General features: G+C 38.6%; 1 non-coding gene across 1 annotated transcript; it reads left to right on the top strand.

Annotated features, from left to right (window-relative positions):
- Window positions 1-4,513: 4,513 nt before the first annotated feature.
- LOC132538790 (U6 spliceosomal RNA) lies at window positions 4,514-4,620 on the top strand. Its single transcript, XR_009550113.1, has one exon. It is a non-coding gene; the product is annotated as a U6 spliceosomal RNA (small nuclear RNA).
- The last annotated feature ends 7,029 nt before the right edge of the window (window positions 4,621-11,649 follow it).

Raw genomic sequence — 11,649 nt, 5'->3', positions numbered from 1 at the left:
CAATCTGCCAGTGATTATTTTTAAAGAGAGATGCATATAATTAATTCTTAGCAAAGCTCATCTGAAGATTTTCAGAATATATTTTTTTATGTAGAGATACACACAAATATCCCACAGTGATGCTGCAACTTTCTATTAGAAACTTTTATATTTTTCTATTATTTTTTAAAATTTTATGGTGTGTGCTCCCGGTTCCCAGTTCATTAATTCTACCCAACTGTATCTGATGTTTAAAATCTCTTTTTATAGCATGCTCATAAAAATGGCTTTTATGAGTGGTGTGGGAGACTGTTGATATAAAGTTTACAGATACCAGATAAAAACATGTTTGAAACATAGATGTTAGTAAATTCCCCTGGCTTGGGATCCTGTTACCTAAGTTTAGTTATGTTCATGGTCTTTTGTTTTTCTACACAGTCTTGAGATATCCAATACACAGGTCTATTCTCTTCTGTTTTAATAAAAGTTCTAATTGTTATTTTACAATTTTTAAAAGGTATAAACTTGTTTTAATTTTGAATTCTTATAAAGAAGCAGGTTCCTACCACAAAGCAGATATACTCCTGTTCCTAAATACATATTTCCCTTAAAGACTAGCATGTCTTCCTCAATCATAACCGAAAATAATAGTTTAAATTTGTTTACCTGCTTAGATCTCACTTGACATTTTTGTCTAAAACTTCACTTTCATTTGAAATTTGAAAGTGAAGAAAATATCTAGTCTATCACATTATGGCTCCAATAGTGTTAATCATTTATTTATTCTTCTCCCTCACTGAAGTCTCCCTAAGTAACTCCCTGGTAACATTACATTTTTATATCATCTTTCACTACAATGACAACTTTAAGAAAGACCAAGTTTATGCTTAGCACTGGATTTTTTTTTTTTTTGCCTCCAGGGTTATTGCTGGGGCTCTGTGCCTGTACTACGAGTCCACTGCTCCTAGAGACCATTTTTTCACATTTTTGTTGCCCTTGTTGTTATTACTGTTATTGTTGGATAGGACGGAGAAAAATGGAGAGAGGAGGTGAAGACAGAGAGGGGGAGAGAAAGATAGACACCTACAGACCTGTTTCACCGCTTGTGAAGTGACACCCCTGCAGGTGGGCAGCCAGGGGCTCGAACCGGGATTCTTATTTATTTATTTATTTTCCCTTTTGTTGCCATTGTTGTTTTATTGTTGTTGTAGTTATTGTTGTTATTGATGTCGTTGTTGTTGATAGGACAGAGAGAAATGGAGAGAGGAGGGGAAGACAGAGAGAGGAAGAGAAAGACACCTGCAGACCTGCTTCACCACCTGTGAAATGACTCCCCTGCAGGTGGGGAACCGGGAGCTCAAAGTGGGTTCCTTTTGCTGGTCCTTGCTCTTTGTGCCACGTGCACTTAACCCGCTGTGCTACCTGCTGACTCACGGAAACCAAGTTTGAACTTGATTTTTTGTTGGAGAGCCAGAGCTCAAACCAGCATCCCTACGCCAGCCCTTGCGCTTTGTGCCATGTGCGCTTAACCAGTTACACTACCACCCAGATCCCAGCACTGGCTTTCTTGAGCATAGTACTACGTTTGGTAGACAGAAGGTGTGCTGTGAATATCATATGTTACAAAATGTATAGAACCTTCAGATGAATATATTATTCGCCTAACTAGGTATTGGACATTTTTAGACATTTGTTAGTTTAGCATTCACCAGTATTCACTGGAAGTGAAGGAAGATAATCACTTCCTCATTTCTAGCCTGCTTAGGAGTACACCGGGACCTCAAATAATGAAATATATTAATTTTAAAAGATAAGATCCTGATTTAGAAAGACTAAAGTGGAAAATCTGTTCTTGAAGTTTTTGCTATGTGCCAGAGCAAAGAGAAGTAGCTGCACATAAGATAAATGTCAATAGTCAAAGGTAAGTCAAAATTTATATGCTTCCTAAATTATACCGTAAGGGGACTACTTGCAGAAATATAAAAACAGAGACAGAAATCATCAACCATAAAGTAAACCATTAAACTTTCCCAATCAAATGATTAAAAAAAAAAGGTGGGGGTGAGTCGGGAGGTAGCGCAGAGGGTTAAGCGCATGTGGCGCAAAGCGCAGGGACTGCCATAAGGATCCCAGTTTGAGCCCAGGGCTCCCCACCTGTAGGGGAGTCACTTCACAAGCAATGAAGCAGGTCTGCAGGTGTCTATCTTTCTCTCCCCCTCTCTGTCTTCCCCTTCATCTTTCTATTTCTCTCTGTCCTATCCAACAATAACGACATCAATACTAGCTACAACAATAAATACAACAAGGGCAACAAAACAGAATAAATAAATCAATATTTTTAAAAAAAGGAACCTTCCTGAGTCTCTAACTCTTCCCATAACAGTCTGCTAGGAGCTTCAATTTTAATTTTAAGAATATTAGAGTATGTTCCACCTCCAGATGATCCTAATAAATTTAGAAAATCCATTCTAAAGGATATACATAAGTGGTCTGGGAGGTGGTGCAGTGGATAAAAACATTCAATTATCAACTGTGAGCTCCTGAGTTAGATCCCCAGCAGCACATGTATCAGAGTGATGTCTGGTGCTTTCTGTCCTTCTATCTTTCTCATGAATAAATAAATAAATTCTAAAAAAAAGGATATACACAAGACTATGAGCATGGACTTGTACAAGTACTCTAACTTGAGCATTGTTCATATTAGCATGAATTAGTTTGTATATAATGTACATATAAAACATGATCAAAGTTCTAACTTTTATTCTCTGAAATGAGTATCTGTACATTTTAAAAATAAATTACTTTTGTTAGCAATTAACAGGTTACATTAAAATAGTATCTAGAACAAAAAGAAGTTGTAGGTTCTGTTTTGAACTATTCAAGTAATACCTCTTTGGGAAGCATCAATTAACTACCTAGAAATAGTCATGGTTTATCTTTAGTTTTACTATCTGCAATATTATAAGCTAATTATTTTTGTTTTCTCAATATAATTGCTTTTAATTTAAATCTCTTAGCTCGGAATCTGTGGTCAGCAGATGTTTGTACCCTTGCCCTGCCATTACAAATATATCATTTGGTCTGGAATTTTTTGTGAACAGTTAATGATTGACATAGGCAGGATCTTGATGCAGCCAGTGCTAGTACAGGGCCCAATATCTAAGTGTTATAGACATGCTCCCTATTCTAGAATTAGAGGAGAAAAAAAAGAGTCACTTATAAGTAGAATGCAGCTAATGCTTGCAACATAATAATTTCGCTGAGCTTGGCCTTCTTTCTCTCTTTTTAGTACATTTTAAAATATTAGATTCTAATTAGATATATTAAACTTTAAAGACTAAGATGTTTTCTGATTCAGTTCTTTGATTATGTACTTCCCTTTGATAACCTAGGTACTAGTGACTCAGTCTGTGGTAAGAATACTCTTAACAACTGGATATTGAATGCCCCTTCCTCCCCTTCACATTCGGGTTTACCTTCCTTCAAGCTTACCTTTTAGTAGAGACATCAGTCTCCAGGGATTCGATCACAGACCTCTAGCTTCACATCTAGTGCCTTATCCTCTTGACCACAGCTGTCAGCCATGCCAGGGAAAGGTTTCTAATAATCTTAGCTTCTATCCATAATCATAAAAACTTGCAAAGACCCACTTCCTGCTTCCAATTACACCTTTAAGATGTATTTATAATTTATAATGCATTTATATTTATAAACATTAAATATAAATTGAATGCCTGGCAATGTCTTACCTGAAAAAGTGTCTGAGTTTGAGCCTCAGCATCACATGAGATTATCATGGATGGCTGTGGGGAAGATCAACAGATGGCGAACCTTGCTGTGATGTCTCCTCTCTCTCTCTTTTTCTCTCTCTCTTTCTCTTTTCCATCTTTGTCTGTTGACTTCTCTATCAGAAAGTTAAAAATAAAGATAAAAAAAATCAGTGGAATTAAACATCTACAGAGTCTCAGTGCCACACAAAATCATCAATTATTGATTGTGTTCAGAAAAATTAGCAGTACTTTTAATATCACTCCTAATACTTTTCCTTTCTTCTACCAACTACACACACACATCACATACACACATCTCTGAAGCCTAGAAAACCTGAGATGTGAATGTCTGCCTGACTGGGTTCTGATGAGACTTTTCTTTGCTTACAGAGGTCACCTTCTTTCTGAGAGAAAAGACAGAGGAGAGAAAGGTGTCTCTTCTTCTTAATAGGTCACTGACCCTAGCATATTAAGATTCCAGTTTTGTCAAAGTATTTGATTATAACCACCCTCTAAGAGCCCTTTTTTCAAGTATAGACACATCAGAAAATAAGATTTCATCATATTTAGTGGGGAGCATATGATGCAATCCATATTAGCTATCCTATTAGCTCTCTTTCTTTTTTTAAATCTTTTATTGATTTAATAATGATCTACTAGACAATAGGACAAGAGGGGTACAATTTCATAGAATTTCCATCACCATAGTTCCACGTCCCCCCCAAAAAAGCAAAAATAGCATCCCTTTAAAAAAGCAAAAATAGGTGCTCGCTAAGGCAGCACATATACTAAAATTGGAACGATACAGAGAAGATTAGCACGGCCCCTGCGCAAGGATGACATGGAAATTCGTGAAGCGTTCCATATTTTTCTGCAAGAGAAAAACAAAAAAGTCACATACAGGGGAAAACCCATAAGACTATAAGCAGACTTCTCAACTCAAACTCTAAAATCCAGAAGAGAATGGCAAGATATCTATCGAGCCCTGAATGAAAAAAGGGTTTCAACCAAGGATAATATATCCTGCTAGACTTTCATTCAAATTAGATGGAGTCATCAAAACCTTCTTAGACAAACAACAGTTAAAGGAGGCAACCATCACCAAACCAGCCCTGAAAGAGGTTCTAAAAGACCTCTTATAAACAAGAACATAACTATAACACTTGCAATATATCAGAGCAAACAAAAATTTGTTGAACAATGGCACTACAATACATCAAATCCATAATATCAATAAATGTCAATGGTTTAAACTCACCCATCAAAAGGCACAGAGTGGGGGGGGGGTGTATCAGAAAACATAGCCCAACCATATGCTGCTTGCAAGAATCCCATCTGTCACAACAAGATAAACACAGACTTAAAGTGAAAGGATGGAAAACTATCATACAGGCTAACAGACCACAAAAAAAAAAAAAGGCAGGAACAACCATTCTCATCTCATACATAATAGATTTTAAATTAAATAAAGTAATAAAAGATAGGCAAGGACATTACATAATTATTAGAGGATCAATCAGCCAAGAAGACTTAACAATTATTAACATTTATGCACCCAATGAGGGGCCATCTAAATACTTCAAGCACCTACTGAAAGAACTTCAAAAATACATCAATAGTAATACAATAATAGTGGGAGACTTAAACACCCCACTCTCACACTTGGACAGATCAACAAAGCAGAGCATCAACAAGATTCAAGATACAAGAGATACAAGATACAAGAGAATTAAATGAAGAGATTGACAGACTAGACCTCTTGGACATTTTCAGAGTCCTTCACCCCAAAAAACTGGAATACACATTCTTTTCAAATCCACATAACACATACTCAAGGGTAGACCACATGTTAGGGCACAAAGACAGGATCAATAAATTCAAGAGCACTGAAATCATCCCAAGTATCTTCTCAGACTACAGTGGAGTAAAACTGACATTTAACAACAAACAGAAAACTATTAAAAGTCACAGAATTTGGAAACTAAACAACGTACTCCTTAAGAACCACTGGGTCAGAGAGTCACTCAAGCAAGAAATTCAAATGTTCCTGGAAACAAATGAAAATGAAGACACAATCAAAATATTTGGGACTCAGCTAAAGCAGTATTGAGAGGGAAACTTATAGCCATACAATCACATATTAAACAACAAGAAAAAGCTCAAATGAACGACCCTACTGCACACCTCAAGGACTTAGAGGAAGAGAAGCAAAGGAACCCTAAAGCAACCAGAAGGACAGAAATCACTAAGATTAGAGCAGAAATAAACAACATCGAAAATAAGAGAACCATACAAAAGATCAATGAAGCCAAATGTTGGTTCTTTGAAAGATTAAATAAACTTGACAAACGTCTAGCCAGACTCACAAAACAACAAAGAGAGAAGACTCAAATTAATAGAATTGTGAACGATGGAGGAAATATCACAACTGACACCACAGAAATCCAGAAAATCATGCGAAACTTCTACAGAGAACTATACGCCACCAAGCTAGAGAATCTGGAAGAAGTGGAAGAATTCCTAGGAACACATGCCCTTCTAAAACTAAACCAAGAAGAACTAAATGCACCAATCACAGACGAAGAAATCGAATCTGTTATTAAGAATCTCCCCAACAACAAAAATCCTGGACCAGATGGCTTCACAAACGAATTCTACAAAACTTTCAGGAAAGTTAGTACCCATACTTCTTAAGCTTTTCCTTAAGATTGAAGAAACAGGAATACTCCCTCCCACCTTCTATGAAGTCAACATCATCCTGATACCAAAATCAGATAGGGACAGAACAAAAAAGGAAAACTACAGACCAATATCTCTGATGAACATAGATGCCAAAATATTAAGCAAGATCTTGGCCGCCAGATAGAGCAGCATATAAAAAATTTGTTCATGATGACCAAGTGGTATTCATCCCAGGAATGCAAGGCTGGTTCAACATCTGTAAGTCAATGAATGTCATTCGCCACATTAATAAAAGCAAATCCAAAAACCACATGATTATCTCAACAGATGCAGAGAAAGCCTTTGACAAAACTCAACACCCATTCATGCTCAAAACTCTACAAAAAATGGGAATAGATGGGAAATTCCTAAAGATAGTGGAATCCATATATAGCAAACCTACAGCCAACATCATACTCAATGGACAGAAGCTGAAAGCTTCCCCCCTCAGATCGGGGACTAGACAGGGCTGTCCACTGTCACCATTACTCTTCAACAAAGTATTGGAAGTTCTTGCCATAGCAATCAGGCAAGAGAAAGAAATAAAAGGAATACAGGTCGGAAGGGAAGAAGTCAAGCTCTCACTATTTGCAGATGATATGATAGTATACATAGAAAAACCTAAAGAGTCCAGCAGAAAACTACTGGAAGTTATTAGGCAATACAGCAAGGTGTCAGGCTACAAAATCAATGTACAAAAATCAGTGCCATTTCTTGATGCAAACACTAAATCTGAAGAAGAAGACATCCAGAAATCACTCCCATTTACTGTTTCAGCAAAATTAATAAAATACCTAGGAATACAGTTGACCAAAGAAGTGAAAGACTTATATACTGAAAACTATGAGTCGCTACTCAAGGAAATAGAAAATGATACCAAGAAATGGAAAGACATCCCATGCTCATGGATTAGAAGAATAAATACCATCAAAATGAATATTCTCCCCAGAGCAATATACAAATTTAATGCAATACCCCTCAAAGTTCCACCAAGCTTCTTTAAGAGAATAGAACAAACACTACAGTCATTTATATGGAATCAGAAAACACCTAGAATTGCCAAAACCATCTTGAGGAAAAGAAACAGAAATGGAGGCATCACACTCCCAGATCTCAAACTATATTATAAAGCCATCATCATCAAAACAGCATGGTACTGGAACAAAAATAGGCACACAGACCAGTGGAAAAGAATTGAAAGCCCAGAAATAAATCCCCACTCCTATGGACATCTAATATTTGATAAGGGGAACCAAAGCATTAAATGGAAGAAGGAGGCTCTCTTCAATAAATAGTGCTGGGAAAACTGGGTTGAAACATGCATTAGAATGAAATTGAACCACTTTATCTCGCCAGAAACAAAAATCAACTCCAAATGGATCAAAGACATGGATGTTAGACCAGAAACCATCAAATACTTAGAGGAAAACATTGGTAAAACACTTTCCCACCTAAACCTCAAGGACATCTTTGATGAAATAAACCCAATTGCAAGAAAGACTAAAGCAGAAACAAACCAATGGGACTACATCAAATTGAAAAGCTTCTGCACAGCCAAAGAAACTATTACACAAACAAAGAGACCCCTCACAGACTGGGAGAAGATCTTCACATACCATATATCAGACAAGAAACTAATCATCAAAATATATAAAGAGCTCAGCAAACTTAGAACCAAAAAAGCAAATGACCCCATCCAAAAATGGGCAGAGGATATGAACAAAACATTCACCTCAGAGGAGATCCAAAAGGCTAACAAACATATGAAAAACTGTTCCAGGCCACTGGTTGTCAGAGAAATGCAAATTAAGACAATAGTGAGATACCATCTCACTCCTGTAAGAATGGCATACATCAAAAAGGACAGCAGCAGCAAATGCTGCAGAGGCTGTGGGGACACAGGAACCCTTTTGCATTGCTGGTGGGAATGTAAATTGGTACAGCCTCTGTGGAGAGCAGTCTGGAAAACTCTCACAAGGCTAGACATGGACCTTCCATATGATCCAGTAATTCCTCTCCTGGGGTTATACCCCAAGGACTCCATAACACCCAACCAAAAAGAGGTGTGTACTCCTATGTTCATAGCAGCACAATTCATAATAGCTAAAACCTGGAAGCAACCCAGGTGCCCAACAACAGATGAGTGGCTGAGAAAGCTGTGGTATATATACACAATGGAATACTATGCAGCTATCAAGAACAATGAACCCACCTTCTCAGACCCATCTTGGACAGAGCTAGAAGGAATTATGTTAAGTGAGCTAAGTCAGAAAGATAAAGATGAGTATGGGATGGTCCCACTCATCAACAGAAGTTGACTAAGAAGATCTGAAAGGGAAACTAAAAGCAGGATCTGACTCAATTGAAAGTAGGGCACCAAAGTAAAAACCCTGTGGTGAGGGGGAGGGTGGACATGCAGCTTCCTTGGCTGGTGGGGGTTGGGGATGGGTGTGTGGGATGGGACACAGTCTTTTGGTGGTGGGAATGGTGTTTATGTACACTCCTAGTAAAGTGTAGTCATATAAATCACTAGTTAATTAATATGAGAGGGGGAAAATTAATTGTATGTCTCGAAGTTTTTAAAACATAGACTGAGTCTTTTTAATATATAGGCTGTGTATTTTATATGCGGACTCTCTCAAAAACCTAGTCCAAGTAGATCAGAAGTAACCAGTGGCACATCTATATAAGAAACTAAGTACTATACAGCAAACCCTAACAAAAGGACTTTTCAAAGTTAACCCAATTACCAAATAATGTGATGATAACATTAACTATCCATTCATTGTCTTTTTGTACCCTGAGACAGCAGGAACCTCACATCTCCACTATAGAGCCTATATTTCCCCCAGTCCTGGAACCTCAGGATAGGGCCCACTTTCCTGCATGCCTCTCCCAATCTATATCAAATAATATTGCATTTGCCGTTCGAAACCTAATCAACGCAACGATTGCCACCTCAACATGCTTCAGCTCAGACTGTGTCCAGAGACTGCACGTATGGAATGACAACCCTTCAGCTTCATTACTCAGGTGAGACCTTTCCATCCCAGGTGGTTCACTTTCTAACAAAGTCCCAAAACCTAAATATACACCAGATTCTGTGAGAGAGAGCTTATGTTCACACCTATCCATAAACTACTGCAAAATATATACCTGAAAGCAGAAGTATACTAGAGTTTGCATTGAGTATCCCCCCCAACACTTCCTCTCCACTATTCCAACCTCTGGGTCCATGATTGCTCAACAATTTGTTTGGCTTTGTATGTTAACTCTCTTTTCAGCCACCAGGTTCCAGATGCCATCAGGATGCCGGCCATGCTTCCCTGGACTGAAGACCCCATCAATGTGTCCTGGAGTTCCGCTTCCCCAGAGACCCACCCTACTAGAGAAAGAGAGAGGCAGACTGGGTGTATGGACCGACCAGTCAACATCCATGTTCAGTGGGGAAGCAATTACAGAAGCCAGACCTTCCACCTTCTGCATCCCACAATGACCCTGGGTCCATGCTCCCAGAGGGATAGAGAATGGGAAAGCTATCAGGGGAGGGGATGGGATATGGAGATTGGGTGGTGGGAATTGTGTGGAGTTGTACCCCTCCCGCCCTATGGTTTTGTTAATTTATCCTTTCTTAAATAAAAAAAAATAATAAAAATGCAAAAATAGCAAAAGTACTAATACAGAAAAAGAGGAGAAATGATGAGGTACATAGGGATGGTCTGAAAAAGTGGGGAACATAGGGATGGTTTGATCTTTGTGGAGATATGTCATGGAAAGGGAAGAAAAAGGGTCAGAGTGAGATGCAGAATGGAAAAAACCTGAAAGGTGTGATTGGCAGCAGCAAGTGGGTCGTTGCAGGTTTTCATGATTATAGATAGAAACCTTACTATTATAGAAACCTTCTCTAGGCATGGCTGATGGCTGTGGTTGAGAGGTTAAGTCTGTGGATGTGAAGCTAGAGGCCTGTGATTGAATCCCTGGAGTTGTATGTCTCTACTCAAAGGTAAGCCTGACAGGTAAGCCTGGGAAGAGGGGGCAGTTTATGTAACACATAAGGTGTTATGGCCTCCAAGGTTGTCACTGGGGCTCCGCGTATGCATTACGAATCCACTGCTCCTGGAAGCCATTTTCCCATTTTGTTGCCCTTGTTGCCTCTGTTGTTGTTATTGTTACCATTGCTGTTTTTGTTGTTGTTGGATAGAACAAAGAGAAATTGAGAGAGGAGAGGAAGACAGGAGGCAGAGATAAACACCTTCAGAACTGCTTCACCACTTGTAAAGTGACCCCCCCCCCACGCAGGTGGGGAGCTGTGGCCTCAACCTTGATCCTACCTCCGATCTTTGTCCTTCCTGCCATGTGCACTTAACCCGCTGCTCTACAGCATAGTTTCTGCTATGGTCTAGAGAGACAGAATAATGACTATGTAAGAAAAAAAAAATCTTTCTTTTCTGAAGCAGCAAAGGTCCCAGGTTCAGTCCCCAGCACCACCATAAGCCAGAGCTGAGCAGTGCTGTGGTGAAAAAAAAAATTGGGGGCAGGTGGTGGTGCACCTGGATGAGATGTGTTGCATGGACATGTTACCATGCACAAAGATGCAGCTTTAAGTCCCCAAGCCCCACCTGCTGGGGGGAAGCTTAGTGAACAATGAAGCAGTGCTACAACTTTCTCTTTTTCTCCCCCACTCTCTGTCTCCCCCTCCCCTTTCAATTTCTCTCTGTAATATCAGATAAAATTAAATTAAAAAATCAAAGTTTTCTGCTCTTAAATCAGGCTCTCTTTTTTGAAACGAGGATGACAATTCCCTATTATTTTCATCTGGCTTAGTAAACCCTGGTATTTCTCTAGGTCATTAGAACTCTGGATCTTTTTTACTTCTACATATTTTTGTACAGTCAGTATGTATTTAATTTATTCTTGGCACTGCAGATATTAGAGAACATGATACTGGCAAGCAACTAGTATTGGTGATTTTTCTTTTTTCATTTGATTGATGTGGACTGTGTTACCTAGATAAATGATTTTTTGATGTCTACAACTGCAAACCACCCCACCCCCCCCCAATTTGTGTGGAATTCATATCGGAAAGACAGACATGGTAACATAATTCCTTTATCTGTGCAGTGACCCAGTAAGTGCAGCAATCAAGTAGAAAGACCTAAAAAAAAAGACACCATAAAGT

Source organism: Erinaceus europaeus, chromosome 5 (genome assembly GCF_950295315.1).
Source record: "Erinaceus europaeus chromosome 5, mEriEur2.1, whole genome shotgun sequence".
NCBI classification, from domain to species: Eukaryota; Metazoa; Chordata; class Mammalia; order Eulipotyphla; family Erinaceidae; genus Erinaceus; species Erinaceus europaeus.
Note: the sequence above shows the minus strand (reverse complement) of the source record. Positions and strands in the feature narration are given on the sequence as shown.